The sequence below is a fragment of the Haliotis rufescens genome, unplaced genomic scaffold (genome assembly GCF_023055435.1).
Source record: "Haliotis rufescens isolate VD_foot unplaced genomic scaffold, xgHalRufe1.0.p SCAF_63, whole genome shotgun sequence".
Lineage (NCBI taxonomy): Eukaryota > Metazoa > Mollusca > Gastropoda > Lepetellida > Haliotidae > Haliotis > Haliotis rufescens.
The window spans coordinates 2,364,148-2,383,034 of NW_025964354.1; positions in this window are offsets into that span (position 1 = coordinate 2,364,148).

The following is an 18,887-nucleotide window of genomic DNA, read 5'->3' on the forward strand; positions in this document are numbered from 1 at the left end:
AACAAACAGTGAAAGAGATGTGATAAAGGTTTACCATTAGGTATCATTTCCCAAATAGTTCGGCGCTCTCTATATTGACCTGGCATGGATGCTATGGTAAGCATGCGGAAGTGATGCGGCTCCATGTGTATATTTGTTGATAATTTGATAACAACTGTTCCAGCAATAGAGTATCTTAACTGATGTCTTTGTATGGGATCAGGAAACCCACATTAGTCTTCAGTTTCTTACAAAAACATATGAGTCGGAAATTGCCAAATTAATTCACTTTGGACGAGTAATCCCTGATTCCTCGTTGCTCGTAGGCTCTTCTCTAAGTAGTGGTGACTGTGTAGTCAGGCTATGATTTATCCGAATTTATTTCTCATCAGTAAGCTGTCATACATTAAAGGCATAACTGACTCATGTTACAAAAAGTGAAAATTTTACAATTTTCACTTGTTGACTTGGTTGTGATATGAAAATAAGAGTTCAGTAGCACATATATGCTTCTCAACACTTCACCTCCTCAGCCAAATACCATTGTAAATATATATTGAAAGTCCTTTAAAAAGGACACAAACACTTCATCCGCTAACATTCTTAACCTTGATTAGATTACTGGTAATCAAATTGTGCAAACACAGACACTTTATTTATACACAAATAATGAAATCAGGGATATGTATATTTCATGAACAATCAAGAATGTTTGCTGATAACTTCAAAGGCTCATAGTACATATGTAACGATAAATATTGTTCTCTCACTGGTAAACAAACACAAGAAAGAAAGGACTGAATGTAGGTGTCAGATATTGCTTTACCTATATAGGGGCTGGCTGGAAGGAATCAATTGTAGATAGGAATATATACACAAAACAAAATAAGTGTACTCACTCGCAGCGGTAGTGTTAAGTCCAGGGGTGTGACTATTATTGCACAAGACCAAAAAACACAGTGCAGCACGCCAGAAATACATGTTTAATATTATCCTTGGAATATGCACGACATCTGGTCTATTAGGCTTGGATATACCATCATATCAAACATTAGCCTCGTGGTCCCTTACTCGCGAGACCTCTGTGCAGGTCACACGGTTTATGCATAGTTCGAGAATTAAAGTAAAATAATTTCCGCATACACAACCGCTCGCGGCGACAGTTCAAAGTGTCTGACAATAATATTAAAGATATTATTAAAGGAGACCGGGCTTTTGATTTTAACTTCTTCCTCGTCAGAAATTAGCTATGATTGAGGATTCTATTTCACGTGTCCATCTTTGAAATCATGAATACAAATGTTATATTTGGGATAACACTTTCTTAGTAAAGTACAGATTCTTGTACTTTTTTTTGGTGGGGGGGGGGGGGGGGGGGGGGGGGGGGGAGTCCCGTCCGGGATTCGAACCCACACCTGCCAGGGTGAGGTCACTGGACCCTGACGAGATTAGGGAACCTCTCGCACCTTAGGCGACTTGGCATTCAATGTCCTAAAAATGTAATCTGTATCAATTGGACCTTAGAAGAGGTTTATTTGCAATCGAGATAGATTATTCTCCAGCATCGACGTTATATATTATTCTCTTATTTAGTTCCTGCTTGACATCTAACAACAAGAATGAGATATCAATATAATTTAATGATGTGACAATGTATCCTGCATGCTTAATATCACGACATGACTTGAATACACACTTTAGGTAGAAGAGTTCGAAACTACACTGTATTCTCGTTCCTGTTGAACTTGAAGCCTTTATTATTCGCAAGGGAAATTGCAACTCCAACGAATTACCATACAGATAAAATTTAAATTTGTACACACGACCTGTATTTGTCATAGGCTTGCTGTTAACTAAGTTAGGTTTTGCTTTAAGATCTTTACAGATTGCAACTAACTGGCATCGGTATGAGCAGATTTTAAAGAGATCACCTGCATACATATATTACTGTGAGTCACGCACTGTTTTCTAAGCAGAGAGGAACCATAATTCTTTTCCACAACATTTCATGTTGGATGGCACAACAGGGTTGTTGTTTAACGCTGTACTCAGCAATATTCAAGCTATATGACGGCGGTCCTTAAATAATCGAGTCTGTACCCGACAATCCAGTGATTGATATCATGAGCATCGATCCATGCAATTAGGATCTATGACATGCTTCAACCAAGTCAGCGAGCCTGACCACCCGATCCCGTTAGTCGCCTCTTACGACAAGCATAGTCGCCTTTTACCGCAAGCATGGGTTGCAGAAGACCTATTCTACCCCGGATCTTCACAGGTTGGCACAACAGGAGTGAGTGAGTGAGTAAGTGGGTTTGTTTTTACGCCGCTTTTAGCAATATTACAGCAATATAACGGCGGGGGACACCAGAAATGGGCTTCACACATTGTACCCATGTCGGGAATCGAACCCGGGTCTTCGGAGTGACGAGCGAACGCTTTAACTACTAGGCTATCCGACCGCCCCGGCACAACAGGAAGGAATAACAAAATCAGTTATAACTAAATAATAAATATCAGCTAACCTAAACGAATTTACCCTAATTCAATCTCATCCAAGATATTTACGGGTTTTCGGCATCGACACTTCCTTGCTCAAGTTTCGATTACACAGTCCAAATGCCTTTCTCGGCGAATGGGTCATCCCTGGTCTCCGGACTCAATAACCCAATCTACATGTTACAGTCAAATGTGTAAAGTCAGTCAATGTGTAAAGTGACTGAAATTCTTATTTAGGCACATTTACAAAACGGCAAAATATTTAAGTTATTTTAAAATTACTTTTCTTCCTTTTCATTTGTCAGCTAGAGATACCAAACGTTTACACATTCCGACGTTCACACAGTTTGGCCCTCACTCCATTAAGGGTCAATATATAGTAAGCAGTATAAAATTCTGCCGACGAAGGGCAGTATAAAAACTAGCATATCACAGATTTTCGTAAAACTAGTTTGAGAATATGTTAAAATAGATAACTAACTTAATCATTGGACAACACATTATATAAACGGGCTATAGATTGCCACCAACTGAAGGTTGATCACCGCGCTGGGGACCATTGGGACCGAGGTGACATTAACGTATGTATGCTCCACATGTTCTTGAGGAACAACTTTTGTAGTTTCTTTACAACAAATGTATTTAAATAATATCCTCATTAGATGAGAAATGTCTGTTAAAAACTACCTCAGTAAGTCTGTCACAATGACAGCGCGTCGTAATACATTTAAATCAAGTACAAGACGTCAAATTAGCCGACACGATAAACATGACGGGAAAGATTTTGGAAGTTGTTAATGAACCTTTGGCGGTTACATGTGTTAGTCATCATTAATCAACTGGCCAATCATTGAAAGGTGATTAAAGATGTGTTAATTAGACACTAAGGTAAATTCATAGATTGCTGTAGACTCACTATCAGCCTAGACACGGATCGAGTTGATACTTCGATAGTTTGGATGTGAATTTCTTCGTTTTGTTCACTATAGGTTCGGTCGGAGTGAGGATATTCGTAAACAATCATGCAGTCAAACTCTCTGACGTTGCTCAATGTATACTGAAACGCTGAGTCTAAGATTAAAGTGTCTAAATGATCAGCAAGAATGCTTCTGTATGTATTCGTGCTAGGGAATTCCCAGGGGTTTCCCCAGGAATGTGGAAGTAGTCCGTCAGTGTTTAACTCATTCACGCACACGGTCTCGTGAAAAAGGTATGAACGTCAAATTGTGTCGTTCAATTACGCGGTCATGTGACCGACCTCTCGTCCAATGGAAAAAACCGTATGTCTGTAAACTTCAAATTAAAACAATATAACATTATGACAACGAATTGCAAACGTTTTTATGTTCTATGTTTTAATGTCCTGGACACAATAATCCAAAGTGTACACTTCAGTATCATACTTATATGAGTTACTGTACATAGAGTTCGAGCAAGAGAGCACAGAAAAAAACTATACCTACACGGTTATTCAACGTAAACTATCATTAACACAATCAGAAAAAAACAAACAATATCAATTGCGAATCTAACTGAGACATAGAAGCACAGTGATTTATACTGCACAATGCATTCAACAATGATGGGGGTAGCAAACGTACAATGACGACCGCTAACCCACGGCCATATAACTTACTTCGCGCGAGATACATTCCATATAGTTCATTTTGGTGAGAGGTCTTATCTGTTTTGTACCATATAGATAACTGCACAAATGTCAATACTTATGCGTAATATCTTAACACTACACACACTTTCCCACAGACAGGTGTGAAAGTTCACAATAAAAGAACCTTACCATGAAATAATGTACATAAATATCGGTTGCCCTCTATCATTCCAGGGTTCATTGACCCAACGATAGCAACCCAACGATCTAATCCACTGAGTTACAACATATAAATGCAAATGTACTACCTGAAAATTAAGACAATTAGCATATTGAAACAATATCATTCCAGGATTTTGAAAACATGTTTGCCCACCAGGATATAGCCTCGGTATTCGAGACTGCACAGTATCGTACTGCCGTCATATAGCTGGAATATTGCTGAGTGCGGCGTTAAACAACAAACAAACAAACAAAGCACAGTATCATCTATCTTGCGCCATAATCTTACAATGTTTATATTTGGCTTCAAAAACAAACGGCGGTATCCAGCCCATTTTCCCCCGGACATCCAGCCTTGTTTTTTCTACTGTCAACACCTAGCAAGAACCTAAAGATCCTATTTTGTACTGAGCTAAAACACCTCAGTTGTTTCATATCCCAAATTGTTGATCCATTGGGTAAGATAGGCTGGACAATGTGAGTATACAGTTTATTAAACTTTTTCAGATTTAAATTTCCTGATATTAACAACGAGTGTTCAACTTGCAGATTTAACAATCTCTTTAGCTGTAAAATTTAAATCAAGACTTCATTCCAGCCAGACCCCTACATACTTAGAAGTACTACTAGAGACAATGTTTCGGCTTATAGAATATACGCCAACACTTATTGTCTGTGTTTGACTTTCTCTGAGCTTATGTCTTCTAAATATTTAGAGGTTGTTTCAACTTAATCAACAACCGTTTAGCCCAGAATTCAAGTCATGTCTTGTATTTCGTCGTTGAGGTTGTCTTTGTAATAAAATATTATTAAATTTGTTCAACAGAATGATAACGGACTAGTTGAATATGAAGTGAGAAACGGTACCATAGTTTTGTTTGATTAATAGCTGACATACTTCCCGTCCTAGGTCTGGCCTATTTTACAGAAATACTATACAGTTTCAGTTTTCTGTTTCAACGTTATGAACATGTCCTGGATTAGCTGACGGTTGTTCGTCACGGGGAGGCAACGGTCTAACTTCCTCATAGTCGGAGCTACTGGCACGTGGTGACTGCATGTGATAATAGAGCGAGCTAGAGCCATCTGTGTCCTCAATGACAGCGTATGCTCCGTCAGCTTCGTGTTCAAGTGGTCCATTCATATTCTGGGTAGGTGTGAGATACGATTGACGAAACCTGCGGAGAGAGAAAGAACATTTCTTTTGTACATTTCTATTACGGTGCATTCATTATATATTCTGAGATAAAACTGATGCATTTATGAACACCTTCCAGTGAAGATTATTAGTTTTATCAATAAAGTAATAATGAACAATGTAATCCTCTTTCTTATTACTTAGTGCAGAAAATCTACTTCTTCACTGCACATTCATAGTAATAAGCAAGAATATTACTTACATATATTTGTGTGTAACTAACGGGACTTACCTGAGATTCCAGTATTCTGTAACAAAGGAAGAAACTATATCAATCTAGTAGAGGAATAATAGGACTTATGCAGGTGACTATAAAGTGTATTCACAGGCGGAAACAATTACCTAAAACTCTTGGCAAGCACACATGATACGATCCAAATAGAAACGAAACTACAGTTAACTCATTTCCTGAGTGAGTGAGTGAGTACGCCGCTTTTAGCAATATTCAAGTATTATGAAGGCGAGGAACACCTGAAGTGGTCCTCGCGCCTTCCTATGAGAGGAATCGAATCCGTACCTTCACTGTGACAAGCGAACGCTTTAATCGCGGTGCTACTTCTTATTTCGAAAGTTCTCTCCTCCCACATTCGAAGTCGCGTAAAACACAATAATTTAATATTCCCATTTCAAAGAGGTTTTAATCTCACCTCTGATATGCTCCAGTCGAATGAGAAATATGGTGGCAAGAAGGATCAATGTTATGGCTACTATCGAACACCCAACGACAACAGTCACATCAGGGGAGCTTCTCTCTGAAACTGATAAGTAACATTATCAGACAGTGGGACAGAATCTGATGTGCACATATATAGAAACGTGAAGTGCATGCAACCGATGAAACAGTCATGAGCAACATTTGTCATTGAAGCCAGATAATATAAACTGATTATAAAATTTGTATTCATCAAATATCCATGGAAAATGTCAGAGATAGGAGGATAGAATGTACCTGATGTTCTGTAGGCAAAGGATACTTCCTCTGTTATTCCATGAACGCTTGAAACTCTAAACTTGTACGCACCAAAGTCATTATCAGTAAAATTGTATATGGTCAGTGTATATACAAACAAATTCGGTGTCGTATTCTCCATTGACAGATGGTATTTATTATTCTCTGTGAAGTCTATTTCGTGTCCCGATTTTGTGAACTTCAAATCTCTGGAGACAGGGTGTGGATAAGCACATATCCGAAGTGTTATTTTGCCCATTGGGTGCTTTCCAAGAATGAGAGTAGCAATGTCACTATCCTCTGCGTCTTGTCTCGATGTTAATGCTACAAAACATAAGTGTTCATGTATATTACTCTGTTACCCCTATTGATAGTTTATAGTTACCTTAGTCTTGCAATTATATATCTGAGACACTCACATTATTTGCTTGAACATTGAAAATGAAATTGAATTAGTTTTGATAACTAAGGTAGACATATTACATAGTTGGTGCATTTGCTAGTTAGCCATCGTTTCTGCTTATGAACGATCACCCGACAAATACTCCTAACAACTGACAACTTTACCCAAGGTTCTTTGCGAATGTCATTTTCATTGTCCAGAAGACATCATTACATTGACAACATAGCATTCCCTTATCTATGTATGAAACAGCCTTTAAACTAATAAAGGGTGTTTCATAACCAAACGTGTTCATACAGAGACTGTGGAAACTTGGAGACATCAATGTGGGGAATATATCAGTTTCTTAAACTATACGAATTGATAAGATGATAAGCAGGGATGTACATGTACCTTTTAGAGTAACCTTTCGCCTCTGTCTCTTCCACTCAGTAGTCCCTAATTCATTGCTGGCTTCACAAAAATACGATCCAAGCTGCGAGCAGCTCCTGATGTGCATGGCACGGCTATATATGTTTCTCTGATTTCTGTCCATGATGACTGTCCTGTTGATGTTTCCATCTTGCAGAAGCACTACGTCTGGTGGCGGATAACCGTCAACCTCACACACGAACATGACAGTTTGACCTTCACTCACGGTAATGTCCGATGTTCCATTTACTGTCATCTTTAGGATCTCAGGTTTGACTGTAAGAGAGTGAAATTCTTTATCTTGTTGTCAGTGTATAGCTAATCACTTTTGATTTTAAAGTATGTCACATGTAATGATTCAACGCAGTTCACTTTATTTACCATTGCATGTATCAGTTACATAACTGTTTCACAAATTGATAGACCCGTGGAGATTCCGGGTAAGAACCAACAACCTATGATTGTGGTAAGAGGCAACTAAATGAATCGGGTGGTTAGGCACGATGACTTGGTTGATTGCTTTCTACTGGTATCACAGCTGCGTTGATCGATGATGATCATATCACCCATTGGGTACTCGTGTCCTGATTTACAGACCGCCGTCATAATAGCTCGAATATAGGATGACGTAATATATATATAACACCTTCTCGGTCCTTCAGTACCATATAAACAACGAACCTACTTGACCACTGAATGACAAAAAAATATTATGAACCTTATTGGTCATTCAGTGACATTTAATATACAAAGAAACATACTTGGCCATTCAATGACATAATCCAAACTCCAGTCGGACACCAGCTGTTCCGCCTCTGTCGACTGACATGAATAATCGCCCCTGTCTTCTCTCCTGAGGTATGAGATGGTCAGTATCGACTCGCTCATCTGACATCTCCCTCTACTCTGCAGAAGGGTGCTGTCTCGCGTCCAGGTGTATGTCAAATTGGAAATTTGAGGAAGATTCCTGGAGGTCGAGGAACATGTCAGGGAAATATTTTCACCTACTTCTGACCTCCCGTCTGCTTTTATGCATGGTTGTGTTGGTGTCCCTGGCAACAACATATATATGATATATAATAATGATTGACTGTCTCAGACTTTATCGCTTCAGTTAAAAGGTATACATAAATAAATACATAAATAATTGATTTTCGTCATATGTCGCCGATTCTGGGAAAACTGATTTCAATTGATTATTCCGAAATGATTCGTGCACTCAACTGTTTAAATTGTCACCCATAATTATGAATGTCATAAATTTCTGTCATTTCCAAGAAAGTAGGCACTACATGTGACCCGCAAAACGATATTGCTTTATAGAGGTGAACATCGTATCAAGTCCGTGTTAAATGACATCAAAGTAACTGCACTATCGGTGCTACTTCCACATTACCTTATGTGTGGAAATACATATCCATAGGCAGTGATGGTGTCATTTACATCACCTATTGCATTTCAACGTGTTTTTCTTATATTTGAAAACGTGTGTTCGATTTTTTCTTTGTATCCTTGTTTAAGTTTTTGACTATTCATAGGTTAGACATTTAAACAGCGATTTATTGAAACGATATTTTTTCTAATGGAGCTACATGGTAAAACTCCACAAACATAATAATTAGGGACATATATCTGAATGTCCTTCCTCGTTATGATTAATATCTGATGCGTCATTGCACGCACGTGGATGATACTCACTTAGAACATACAGGTCATGTTGACAGATGGACTGGTTCGATCCCAGACAATAGTATCTGCCCGCATCGGCTACAGTAACATTGTGGAGTAAAAACCGGAGGACCAAATCATCAGACACAATGCTAACTCCTGAGACTTTCAGCCTTGGTCGGTAGTTAGGCTGAATGTAGATGTAGAAGCTATCCACCGTTATTGGGGAGCTACCATTTGGGAATATAACATGAAACCAGCTTGCACTGATTGGAATCGTCAACGCGATAAGCACGAACTTCTGTGTAGTGGTTGTGACCCCCGATCCTGGCTGAAACATGTTAAGTAGTGTATGGAAGGACATCGATGTCTTTAAATCCATCTTTCAAATTTCATCACAACAACCACTTCCACCTCACACCCTGTAAATACATTTCCGATATTAAGCTGGTGTTTCAAGTATAGGAACATACCAGTGACAGTACCAACAACAAACGTTTCATCATTGAGTGAGTGAGTGAGTGAGTGAGTTGGGTTTAACACCGCTTTTAACTGTATTCCAGTTATATCACGGCGTGTCAGCTTAATGTGGGAGGAAAGCCCGAAGTGATGCTGGCCTCAGACGTTTACCACTTCGGTGAAACCCACCAGCACGGGTATGAGGCTGACAAACCTAGAAACAATTTGGGTGAACCGGGATTCCAACCTACAATCATAGGTTTCTGGCTTGCCCAAGGGATTTCATCAATGATAAACAGATAATTAGAAACACTAAAAACAGGTAAGAATCATATGTTCTTAAAAACTACCATGTTCATTTAATATGTAAATAAACCAAATGCCTGATTGATATATAAACATGTTTGCTTCACTGAATATTCGCTATATAAAACGGGAACATATATACCAGTTTGTTGTCAATTAAATTATTGGTTTAACCGCAATGAGATAATGACACTTACTGCCAATGACATATTCCTCGCTCAAGTCAGACAGGAATCCCGGGACCACTTCCGTCTGACACGTGTATGTATCTCCGTTCTCGTCAGCTCTCACGTCCCTAATAGACAAGGAACTGATGTGGAATAATGACCAGCCTGCGACACTGGTTGATATATTGTACCTCCCTCCTTTCTCCAGCTGCTTGCCATTCCTCCTCCAGGTGATGGTCACTGTGCCAGAACGGAGGAAGGGAGGGATGCTGGTGATGGCGTAGCATGCCAGATTGATACCTCTGCTCGGCTGAGGTGCTGGGACCAAGATGTAAGGGTCTTGGATATTTGTTCAAATTGACATAATGTTTCATTATGTTACAGGTGAGATGAGGTGAAAACGGATTTAACGTCGCGTCAACGATTATTGCACTTATATAGCGATGTGCATGCACTTGTGTATGTGTATGTAGCTGTTTGTACTAGTCTGGACTGATGCATAGTGCTAGCCCCCTGAGATGAGTTTAACATGAATACCCCACTCAGACACAGTATACTCCGCGCCGACCAGTACTTGTTTTAGCGCCTTAATGTCGAGCGGGGACAGGGTAACAAGTACCATCTTTTAACGTATTTTGGTATGACGCGACCGGGGATCGTACCATGGACCTTCCGCTCTCCGGGCTCTATCTCAAGACCATGGAGGTGATCTCAGAATAACATATATTTAACACCCATATACGTCTATAGACAGATTACCTCATTTCTCTTTTTGATAAAAGGCGTTGGGGTAGCCTAGTTGTTAAAGCGTTGGCTTGTCACTCTGAAGAACGGGCTTGAATTCCCCTCATTGGCACAATGTGTGAAGCCCATTTTCAGGTGTCCCCCGATTGTTGGAATATTGCCAAAAGCGGCGTAAAACCATACACTCACTCTCTCATTCTTTTTAATTATATTCCTGGTCCTCATGAACAATTTAGAGTGTCTGCCAGGAGAATGGAAGGTGGGTGGTTTGATCCCCGGCCGCGTCATAACAACATACCTTAGAATATGGTACTTGCCCGGAGCTCGGAATTAAAAGGATAAAACAAGGACTGGTCGGTTTGGAGTCAGTACACTGTGTCTGAGTGGGGAATTCATGTTAATCTGTCGTTTGGTATCTAAGGAGGCTAGCAGCATGAAACCACCATTAGCCCGGAATAGTACACGCAGCCAGTGTTCTCAGTATTCTAGAACGAGACGTTAAACCCATTTTCCTTTATCTCATGAACAAATAGTCCATATGGCTTATGATATAATAGTCTAATAATGATTCATTTATCACTTATTAGCAATATTCGAGCTATATGACGGCGGTCTGTAAATAATCGTGTCTGGACCAGACAATCCAGTGGTTGATATCATGAGCATCGATCCACGCAATTGGGATACACTAGCTTGTAAAGTCGAGATTTATATTGTAGTGCTTTTCCGAAACAACAGTGACGAGATTTGACTCTCTTGAACTACACTTCCTGTGGGACAAACCAAGTATTTAGTAAAGTGACATTTGTCAAGTTTTGGGATAAATAACATATACTGTTGAAAAGAGTGTTGGGTTATGTTGTGTTAATTATTTAAATGAACCCCAACCCAATTTCAATAGTATTACCATCTTCCGTATCAAACATTTACCAGTGAGTGTGAGCGAAGAAATAACGTCCTTGTTTCGGTTTTGCTCGGAATTAATACTTTCAAGTCAGGTGCTAACGGTTTCCGCTTTATGTTGCAGTGATCGGTCATGCATATCTCATGAATTTCTAAATTGCACGGTCTTGTTTTCAATTAGCTTTTGAAAACTAAAAACACGAATGTAACAGGGATGTACTTTTGTTAACTAGTGTAATGATACACATCTATCACTACGGCGGTTGAAAACCGCCTAAGTGTATGACAGAATTATCAGAATTCTTTTCAATCATGAAAGTGTGATGTGTCATAAGCAAATTTCCCAATGTATTTCCACTTGCACACGATGCTGAATTTCTACTATTTTCTCATGTAATGTTGAAGGGGGTGACGAACATATTAAACATAATTGCATTAGTATAAACGACCACCAATGGTATTTGGGGACTTATTGTAATCCGTGTCCCTACGCATACGCATAAAATGTATGTTTTGTTTGAATCAACTTAAAGATTAACTACTCACATTCTGTAGTTCCTCCAACTGGAATACCGCACAACAGTCCCACATAGAGTATGCCAGGCCAAAGATGGAAGGAATAGTACCATCATGGACACAGGTCGTTACCTAATGTACTGGACGTTAGAATATCGGAGTCACCTTCGGCCGTATGGTGTTAATCCACACAAGTTCAGTGGTCTTATGGAACGAAATGTTTCCTCCTCATGCCGTTTTTGGGAATGTGTGTGAATGACCCACTGTCATTGCACTGGACTGCCTCCGTGGTCTAGTGGTAGTGCGTCTGCCCGGAGAGCGGGAGATCCGGGGTTCGATCCCAGGCAGCGTCATACCAAAAGACGTTAAATGATGGTACTTGTTGTCACCCTGTCTGGCGCTCGGCATTAAGGGGCTTAAACAAGGACTAGTGGGCTCGGAGTCAGTATTCTGTGCCTGATTGGGGTATTCATATTAAACTCATCTCAGTGGGCTAGCACTATGCATCAGTCTGGACTAGAACAAGCAGCTACACACACAAGCAAAAGTGCATGCACGTCGCTATATAAGTTCAATAATCTTGGACGCGACGTTAAACCCCATTTTACCTCACCACCTCATGTCAGTGTGTCACAGCTGACACCTCGTGCCTTGTCACATTTGATCTAACTTGGTAATAAAATTGAGGCATGCGATTTCCACTGTTTCCAACAAATGTACAGCATACATTTTTCACAGTACTGTAGATGCCACCTACTGCGAAAGTGATAAACTGTGACTTATAATATGCATCCTATTGCCACTGATTCCTCGTGCACTACCTGCAATACGCATCTAAATGGCACTCTTGATGGGGGAATAACCGTCGATTACCGTCTACAATGCCCCCAAATGTCACTGACACCTGTTTCTATAGGGGTATGTGTCTATTTTGTCACATTCATCCAAATGCCAAAGATCATACCTGTTGCTGTGAGTGAGTGAGTGAGTTAAGTTTTAAGTCACATCGGCAATATTGCAGCCATACCGTGACTATCAAGACTAAAGATTATAAATACTTTGAAACGTATAAAAACCTGCCAACAAAAGGCAGTAAAAGAACTAGACATATCACAGAGAAATATTTAAAACTAGTATTGAATCATAAAATGGATACTACGATACATAACAATACATTATAAAATCAGGCTATTGATCTCCAACAACTGAAGGTAGATCACCATACTGGGGTCCATGGGGACTTATAGTACTTTCTGGCCTGTTGGAAGATATATGTGTACTTTTATCCACTTGCAACCTAGCGTCTCCGTCATCTCTTTTGGCACCCACCCACTGTCCTTATTCACTAACGAATTGAACACCACACACACATACTTCCAAATAAATAAGACAGCAGTCATAAAACAAATATGTATGTTTTCTGTCCAATCAATACTAAACATCTCTAATAGTTGTCAGTCAGCTGATGAAGAATACTATAAACATGTTGATGTAAACGACCACTAAATACTTCCAACACAACATAATTATGCTAACAGGGATATTACGATATTTAGATATAAGTTTCGGGAAGTTTAATGTTTCGTCAGGGTAGCTTATAACCACAGGATATACGAGCAACAAATAACCACAATCAAAAACCCGGAAATAGAAACCACTCCAAATGGAAAAGCCACACATCGTTGATCAACACAACTATGCTTTTTGTATCTTTTTGACTACTTTTATACATTTGACGACAGCAAGCGATAAATTAGTCGATTTATACAAAGTGATAAATACTTCAAACGTGTGTCGGATACATATTTCCTATATAGCGTACGGAATACATAAGTATTTCCTATATAGCATATGGATTACATAAGTATTTCCTTTATAGTGAGTGAGTTAGAGTTTAACGTCACATCGGCAATATTTCAGCCATATCGTGACGAAATTTCCTATATAGCATACGGATTGCATAAGTATTTCCTAAAAGGCATACGGGTTACATAAGTATTTCCAAAATTGCATACGGATTGCATAAATGTTCCCAAAATAGCATACGGATTGCATAAATGTTCCCAAAATAGCATACGGATTGCATTAGGATAACTTCATCCTCTTATTCAGCACATACATCCTGATTCATCTTCCATTCGAGTTACTGAATGAAAGAACTGACGGCTGATGATATAAAGATAGTTTTTATTTTATTTGTATATGATATGGTAATCAGCAATAATGTACATCGTTATTGAAATGAAGCATTTGAGCTAAACGTTAAAGCTGAGCATAAATATAACACCATTGAGAATTGTGTTGAGAATGTACTACGTCATTATATCTGATCAGACACAGGTCTCGTATATCTATCAAAGGTGAGGTGAGGTGAAATTGGGTTTAACGTCGCGTCCAAGATTATTGCACTTATATAGCGACGTGCATGCACGTGTGTGTGTTTGCGTGGCTGCTTGCACTAGTCCGGACTGATGCCGATTTATAGTGCTAGCTCACTGAGATACCATGCCGCAGTTTAACATGAATACCCCACTCAGACACAGTATACTGACTCCGAGCCGACCAGTCCTTGTTTTAGCCCCTTAATGTCGAGCGCCAGACAGGGTAACAACAAGTACAATCTTTTAACGTCTTTTTGTATGACGCGGCCGGGGATCGAACCCCGGACCTTCCGCTCTCCGGGCGGTGCTCTACCACAAGACCACGGAGGCGGTCATATCTATCAAGGAAGATAGCATACAACCACGATGGATGCACATTGTAACCTAATCTTTTACAGCAAGTATGTCACAGATTGATTGAAACATTATATTTCTTTCGTGAAGATAAAGTTTCCCTGATGTTTGTAAGAACAATTTCACCACTATCTTACACTCAACTGAATATGTTTCGACAGGGTATTGAGGCTGATTATTGTCTGATAACGTTCGTATTATATATATATATATATAAACAACGAGTCTGGACCAGACAATCCAGTGATTAATATCATGAACATCGATCCACGCAATTGGGATTGATGACATGCATCAACCAAGTCAGCGAGCCTGACCACCCGATCCCGTTAGTCGCCTTTTACCGCAAGCAAAGTCACCTTTTACGGCAAGCATGGGCCTCTGAAGACCTTTTCTACCCCGGAATCTTCACGGGTCGCGATAACAAAGAGAGGTGTTCTCACAAAGGGAGGTCAGGAATGTCAGGAATGTGTGGAACGTCTGGTCTATTCTGGAATGTTGTAGAATGTATGGAATCTCTGAAAATGTGTACCTTTAGGTGTCAGAGCGGGTTATAGCGAAAACGGCACATCAGCAAAACGTCACCGGGCGAAAACGGCACGTCGCCTCAAGAGAAAACGGCACCTTATTTTTTTTTACCTTGGTCAAATAAATGATATGTGGTAACTTGCAAACACCAATAATTTAGAGTGAGTGAGTAAGTTAAGATTTAACGTCACATCGGCACCAATAATTTAGAGATGTTAAAACAAGTCTAAATTAGATATTAGCCTATACTCCAACTATATTTCAACTTAGCCTATACGCAACTCAACTTATTGTGAAAATATAACATGCTTTGAAGTAAAATAAATGGAATTTAACTCACATCGTCTCTTACAAAAACAAACAAGCATGAAATACTCACATCCCCCGCCAATATGACATGTCCGGTTGTGTGCAATGCATTAGCTCCTGTGAACTATGTTCACTGGGCCTTTTTGTAACTAAAAAAAGTTATTACTGGTGTTGTTTTGCAGTTTATGATAGAATATGTAACTGAATTTGTAATAAGTAAGGATGAGACATATGGAAGAACAACTTCTTTATTACAATTAGGAGCGATGGTTTCGGTGTAGGTTCTAACACCCTTATCTAGCAAGTGAAGTACAGAGTATGGTTGACAAGAATATATAGTGTTTAAACAGCTGAGTAGGTTTAAGGTCAGTTACACTGTTGTATTTGTAATGAGTTGTGTTTCTGCATGAAGTTAGTCAGTGAATGCAACAACTGTGTCCATGACACTTTTGGAGGAACATACACTCAAGCAATGCAGAACTTACCAACAAGAAAAGATATGTATTCAATACTGTGAGATGACATTATGTGCCAAGTTTGGTGAAGAAATATGGTACGGTTTTTAAAATCTGCTCCGGAAACGAGGACTACCGCCATTTTCAGTCTAAATCAAAGTCGTTGCCATGGAAACTCAAAAAAAATATTTGTTTAAAACCCCAAACTATCAAAAGGCACCAGTTCACCACTAAATCTATCTATGTGCCAAGTTCTGTGAAGAAATATGGTACAGTTTTCAAGATCTGCTCCGGAAACGAGGATTACCGCCATTTTCAGTCTAAATCAAAGTTGTTGCCTTCGAAACTCAAAATATTTATTTTTTTTAAATCCCAAACTATCAAAAGGCACCAGTTCACCTGTGTCCATGACACTTTTGGAGGAACATACACTCAAGCAATGCAGAACTTACCAACAAGAAAGGAAATGTATTCAATACTGTGAGATGACATTATGTGCCAAGTTTGGTGAAGAAATATGGGACGGGTTCCAAGATGTACTCCGGAAACGAAATGTGACGGACGGACGGACGGCACCCATTCCTATATCCCCCTTCCACTTCGTGACGGGGGATAATAATTGTTAAATTGTGTAATGTTAAAACAAGTCAGAAATTAGACCCTACTTCAAATTACTCGCCGACTCTGATTGGGAGGCGCAGTTAACTTATTGTGAAAACACTACACGCTTTGAAGTTTTAAGTACCTTTACTCAATTTAACTCTATGTCAATCTGAAACTGTATTTAAGAGGCCTGACGTGGTGCTGTCACATCACAATTATTCACAATGGCCTTTCGATGTGTTGCATGCGAGAAGAATGTCAGAAAAAAAGCAACATGCTGTATCATGTGACAACTGTGACCAGAGGACCCATCGTGTATGGGGTACCGGACTTTCTGTAGCTCGTTATAGAGAAAAGACTTCCCTTTCCGCTGTTTGAGATGCGTAGTTGAAGAGATGACCGCTAATTATACCCCCGACAAAATGTCGGTGGTATATAGTTATACCAAGGTTCCGTCCGTCCGTCCGTCCGAAAACTTTGTCCGCGCGATTTCTCCTAAACTATTCAGGGGATCTATCTCAAACTTAGTACATATAATCTGTGTCATATGGAGGGGTGCAGTCAAAAAAAAAAAAATGTTTTTATTAATTTTCCATTTTTTTATGAATTTTTCAAACCCTAACATCCGTCCGAAAACCTTGTCGGCGCGATTTCTCTTAAACTATTCAGTTGATTCATCTCAAACTTAGTACATATAATCCGTGTCATATGAAGGGGTGCACGGCAAAATATATGTATTCATCAAAGTGAACGTAACTCTCACACTCCGTGTGGCTTCGATGACAGCACGTGATATAAACAAAGGAAAACTCCGCAAATGGACAAAGTTTTTCACGATTCGGCATATTTTCTTATTAAAAGTTTACCAGGACATATGTTTATCTAGATGTGTAGACTCGTAAAAAATGAAACAGAAGAAAATATTATCATTGTTGCGGTGAATAATGTGATTTGGCGCGGTCACAGTATGTGGTTAAGCGGAACCTATGGAACGGGGTAAACGGAAGTTGTAAGAATCGGAGGGACACATGTTTTTGCCGAAATTTATGTAAACATTATTGTATGAAATTTTAAATAAAATTAATAAAATAGATGACAAACATAAGGTCAGATATACAGAGAACACATTTTTTTTACCAGAGAGTGTAACAACAGGATCAACTTGCGTAATTCAATTCGGATATTTCCGATGACAGCCTGAAATGAGAAGAAAAGTCTGTGCGTATTATACACGAGAGATATTTTTTTTCAGGATTTAATTGCCCATAATTAGGAGTGCGTATTATACGAGAGTGTGTATTATACACTAATAAATATGGTATATACAAAATGTAAAGCTTTGGGCGTTTTTGCTGTTGCTTATAAACTGTATTCAACCAGAAAATATTACGAGTGTTCACAATTCTTCAGTTCAACTTCACTGTTGATAATAGATAATACACGATAACTAGATAAAAGATGTAAATGAGTAAGTGGTATTAAATTATAATCTGACATGAAATGTTTTTTAATATCCATCCATGATTAAAAATTATGTCTCACAGTTGAGACGGATGTTATTTATTCATCATGTATTAGTGTCACTGTAAATTGTTTCATGAGCTTTGAAGTAATTAAAGATTGAGAAAAATAAAATCAACAAACTTTGTTTTTCCTTCATATCGTCTTTACTTCTCTGTAGTACAATCAGCTGAGAACATTAATTAGCACTTGTTAACTTAAACTAGGGACATATAATATTTAAAAAGATACTTAACTTTAAGTGTAACATTAACAGTGAACACTTTAAATTTCATTGATCATACAATAAAACATTTGATTCTCAAAAAATAGTTTTAACTCCCAAAAATTCATAGGCTGAGTCAATGGTGACTCTCAGATATTGGAGTCTAGGGGACCCCTGCCTCACCCTATCCTAGCTATTTAATTTGTAACTACTGACACACTAGGCGGGTCGGGGGTATTAGTGAGCCACGCGCACTTTTGCACTTGTTTTGATGTCAGTTTACAATCAGAAGATGCAGAAGAAATGAGAGTACCCGACCTATCGATCGGAAATCCAAATTACGGCTTCAGATATATTCTTACAAGACGAAGAAGAAATATAAAAAAAGATTAACTGAAAAATATTCAGTACTTGTGAGTTAGGTGTTCAGGAATTCAACAAACACTGCTGATTAGCCTGATACAGACATCTGCTAGAGGCTGTTGTACAGCTACT